This window comes from Arachis ipaensis, chromosome B06 (genome assembly GCF_000816755.2).
Source record: "Arachis ipaensis cultivar K30076 chromosome B06, Araip1.1, whole genome shotgun sequence".
Lineage (NCBI taxonomy): Eukaryota > Viridiplantae > Streptophyta > Magnoliopsida > Fabales > Fabaceae > Arachis > Arachis ipaensis.
In genome coordinates, this window is record NC_029790.2 from 9,082,667 (window position 1) to 9,087,895 (window position 5,229).

Genomic DNA, 5,229 nt, shown 5'->3' on the forward strand with positions numbered 1-5,229 from the left:
AGAATGAAGCAAGCCGAGAATCAGTGAATTGTCTTCCATTATTAGATATGAGTTCACCTGGTATACCATATCTGCAGATTATGTTCTTCCAAAGGAAAGATCGTACCTTATCTGCTGTGATTCGTGCTAATAGTTGTGCCTCTATCCATTTGGAGAAATAATCTATGCAAACTAAAAGAAATTTTACCTGACCTGGTGCCTTTGGGAAAGGTCCTAGGATGTCCATTCCCCATTTGTAAAAAGGCCAACTTACTTCTGAGCTATGTAAGACTTCGGCCGGGCTGTGTATCACCTTTCCATGCTTTTGACAATTGTCACACTTTTGGACCTTGCTTGCGCAATCTCTTTTCATGGTTGGCCAGTAGTACCCAGCCCTGGTCAGCTTTGCTGCAAGTGCTCGGCCACCAATGTGGTTACCGCACACTCCTTCATGAATCTCGTCTATTTCCAGGTCTGGCTCTTCCTTGCTAAGGTATTTGAGGAGTGGTCTGGAGAATCCGCACTTGTATAGCTCGGTTCCCAGCATTGTGTAGAAACTAGCCCGTCTCTTGAAGAGTTTTGGATTAGCTTCGTTTGACGGGAGTATTCCGCTGCTGATGTATGTTATTATCGGAGTCCTCCAGTCTTCGTCCTGCGAAATGCTCAGTATATGTGTTAGGTTTACGCTAGGGTTTTCTAGCATCAGTTGCGTGAGTTTTGGTATATTTTTTTTCTTGTTGTTGCCAATTTGGATAAAATATCGGCTCTACTGTTATTTTCTCTTTGTATGTGAATAATTTCAAATTTTTTGAATTTTGAAATGAGTTCCTTCGCTAAATGCCAATACCTTTCTAATAGAGCATCTTTTACCTGAAATGTTCCTTTTACCTGTTGTACCACCAGAAGGGAGTCACAATGTACCGTGATTCCAAGAGCTTGAAGTCTTAGTGCGAGGGTCATTCCCACAAGAAGAACTTCGTACTCTGTTTGGTTATTACTAGCTTTGAAGCAAAATCGTATAGATTGTTCTACTGTTATGTTCCTTCCATCATCCAATATAATTCTTGCTCCCGTTCCGTCGTTGTTAGTGGCTCCATCCACATGCATAACCCAGTTCTTCGGTTCAGGCTGTTCGCGTGGGTTGGTCCACTCTGAGATGAAGTCAGCTAGGATTTGTGATTTCAGTGCTGGTCTTGGTTGGTACTGAATGTCATATTCTGATAACTCAATAGACCACTTTACTAGTCTTCCTGCTACTTCCGGTCTTGTTAAGATTTGCTAGAGGGGTTGGTCTGTCCGAACTATTATGGTATGACTTTGGAAATAATGTCTGAGCCTTCGAGCAGTGATCACCAAGGCCAGAGCCAATTGTTCCAACTTCGGGTATCTTTTTTCGGCTGGTTGCAAGACTTTGCTGACGAAGTATACTAGCTTTTGTGCTTTTCCTGTTTCAACTACAAGAGCTGAACTTATAGCTTGGTCAGCGACAGATAAATATAAGTATAATGGCTTACCGAACTCTGGTTTCTGTAGTATCTGGGGAGATGTTAACATGGCCTTTAATTCTGTAAAAGATTTTTCGCAATCCTCGGTCCACTCGAATTGTTTACCTTTTGATATTGTTTGAAAGAAATGGTATGACCTATTTCCTATTGTTGGCAAGAACAGAGATAGGGCTGCAATTCTACCAGTTAGTTTTTGAACTTCCTTCACAGTCCTCAGACTGGCCATGTTGAGGATGGCGGTGCATTTTTCAGGATTTGCCTCAATTCCTCTGGATGTTAACATGAAGCCTAAAAATTTTCCTCCTTGTATTCCAAAGGTTCACTTTTCGGGATTGAGTTTCATGTTGTATGCTCAGACTTGGTGGAAGACTTCGGTCAGGTCAGTGCAGTGGGAGTTTCCTGTTGGGGTCTTGACCACCATGTTGTCGACATAGACCTCTATATTTTGTCCAATCTGTTGACTAAAGACTTTGTCCATTAGGCGTTGATATGTTGCACCTGCATTCTTAAGGTCAAAAGGCATTACTCTGTAACAAAAATTGCCAAATTCTATTATGAAGGCTATCTTATGTTGGTCCTCTGGATGCATTAGAATCTGGTTGTACCCAGAATATGCATCCATGAAGCTCAAACATTTGAAGCCTGAAGCGTTGTCCACTAGTTTGTCAATACAAGGTAATGGGTATGCATCTTTAGGGCATGCTTTATTGAGATTAGTGAAGTCGACGCACATGCGCCATTTACCTGTGCTTTTTCTTACCATGACGACGTTTGATAACCATGTTGTGAATCTTACTTCTTTAATGAAGCCTGCTGCTAGTAGCTTTGTTGTCTCCTCAAGGGAAGCTTGTCTCCTTTCTGTTCCGAGGTTGCGCTTTTTTTGTGCTGTGGGTTTGATCGACGGGTCCACAACAAGTTTGTGACAAATGATGCTGGGGTCTATTCTGGGCATGTCTGCCGGGGTCCACACGAAGAGATTGGCTTTGTATTGTAAAAATTTTATTAGCCGAGCTCTTTCGTGCCCTGAAAGTGCCCCACCAATGTATGTGAATTTGTTAGGGTTATCATAAAATGTTATCTTTTCTAGTTCGTCCGTTGGTTGTGGTCTTTCTAGACAGTCTTCTCTGGGGTCCAACTCGTTAAGAAGAGGGAGCTCTTCTGAGTTGTAGACAACTTGCACTGGTGCCGAGGTTACTCTGTGTGCTACTTGTTGTTTTAGGCTAGCGTTATAGCATTGCCGTGCTTCTCTGTGGTCGGCATGTACTGTAGCTATACTGTCTCCCTGCACATGAAACTTAACACACAGATGCAAAGTGGAGACTATTGCTCCAAAAGAATTTAATGCTGGTCTACCTAATATAATATTGTATGGGCTTGTGCAGTTTACTACGACGTACTGTATATCGATTATTTTTTATCGGGGATGTTCCCCCAGCATGGTTTTTAACCACACACTTCCCATTACCGACATCCTTTCTCCTGAGAATCCTATGAGGTCTCCGGAGTAAGGTTGTATAATTTTATCAGAAAAGTTCATTTTCTGGAATGTTGAGTAAAACAAAATATCAGCACTACTACCTGGGTCTAGCAAGACCTTTCTTACCAGCAGGTCTCCGACCTGTACTGAGATAACAATGGGATCGTCGAGGTTTGAGCTTGCTGATGTGCAATCTGAGGATGTAAAAGTAATCTCCCCTCTTGGTGTATATTTCTGGGGCAAGAAGGTCGTCCTTTCGATTGCTAGCATTGCTTGGTAACTCTGCTTCCGGGCCGAGCTTGTAGTACCTCTACTGGCAAAGCCACCCGAGATGTAATTTATGACTCCTCGTGGCTGGCTTGGGTTCGCCCAGTGTCTTTTATCATTTTTCTCCGCCCCTGGACCAGTTGTTCCCGGTACCTTGTTTTCTCCTCTACTCCTTCTTCCATCAATGTATTTGTCTAAGAGTCCTTGCCTTGCCAATCGTTCCAGTAGGTCTTTTGCCGCAACACAGTCGTCTGTCGTGTGGCCGAACTTCTGATGGAAAGCACAATGTTTTGTTTTATCAACGAACTTTTGATCTTGATAATTACCGATGCTGATTGGAGGTTTTATTATCTTTGCATGTAGGATTTCTTTTATAATGTCTTCTATCTTTGTGTTGAATCAGGTATAGTTATCAAACTTGGGGGTAAGCTTGAAAGGCTTTTTCGGTTCTCTGTTGCTTGTTGACCTGAGGGTTTTGTCTTCCTCCCTTTTGGTTTGATGCTTGTCTGTCTTCCGGGCTTCTCGAAGTTCCTCAACCTCCATTTGTCCTGCGGCCTTTTCTCTGAATTCATCCAATGTTTTTGGTTTTGTTACCGCAATTGTTTCTTGGAACTTTCCCGGTTTGAGGCCGCTTTTGAGGGCGTGGAGGTTGACTTCTGGACTCAAATCTGGGATCTCCATGGTCGCCTCAGCAAAGCGCGTCATGTAGTCTTTTAAGCTCTCATGCTGCCCTTGTTTGATGGTGCTTAGATAATCCGATCCGTACACATATATCCTTGATGCGGGGAAGTAATCAATGAAGGATCTCGCCAGCTGTTCAAAAGAGAAAATCGAACCTGTAGACAACTTAGAAAACCAGAGTAATGCAGGACTATCTAAATAAGTAGGAAAAGCTCGGCAAAGTATGGGTTCAGAGGCGCCATTAAAGAACATCATAGATTGAAACTTCCTGATATGAATGCGCAGATCACCGAACCCCTTGTATGGGTCAAGGGTAGTTGGCAGCACGAAGTTTTGTGGCATTTGGAATTTCATGATGTCTTCTGAGAAGGGATTATCTATGATCAGTTTCTCATTTGGGGGTACGAGCTTTTGGGTGTCTGCGTCGTTCTGGTTTGAGCCTTTGGGGTCCCCTTCGTCATGTTTTCCAGCTCGGTTGTTAGACGACAGCTCGGCTATTCTTCAAACCTCCGCCTGGAGCTCGGCTATCTGAGCCAAAAGCTCTGCTTGCGTGGGTTGTTGAATTCCGTTGTCTGCCATCCTTCGAGGTTTGAGTAACCCTGAAAAAAAAGGAGAGCAAAAAGAATTGGGAAGAAAATATAAGGAGTGTTAGTCTTAGTGGGGCTCCCACTTGTTCGGGCCCCACGGTGGGCGCTAAATGTTCCGTCCGAGTAGTCTAAGCCCACCTTCTTGCAATCCGAGCTTTTGGTAATCACAGGTGAGTGGTGCTGCTATTTATCAAGGCGAGGTATAGGTCAGCTGTCTTCAAAACACCGCGGGTAGAACACCTGCAAAAGAATCTCCGACGCTCAAGTCAGAAGAAGTATTTTAAACAAATCGCGGATAAAGTAAAAGAAAAAGAAAGAAGTAGTGATGTTGTGTGTTGTGTTTATGTTGTCCTCTTGAGATCTTTTTAAAGTGGAGATTCCTCCCGTTAAAAGGTTGGCCTCCGAGATATTCTCGGCCTCTCCTGGAGTGGTTGTTTTCAGGATCTTTTACCTGGTCATATCCGACGTTTTAGGAATGTGAGTAACGCCGGCTTTACTGCTTTCTGGACTGAAGTTAATGGTCCATATCATGAGGTAATTTCAATTCCCAAATGCTATGCCATACTCTGTGGTTCTGTATGTTCTGAGGCATCAATAAAGTAGGAGAATGAAAGAACCCATAAGCAAATAATTTTTAAATTTTAAATAAAATCATAATAGACATACAATAAAAGAGTAAATTTGGATACTTATTAACATATATAATTATATTAAATTTGTTAATTTTGATTAA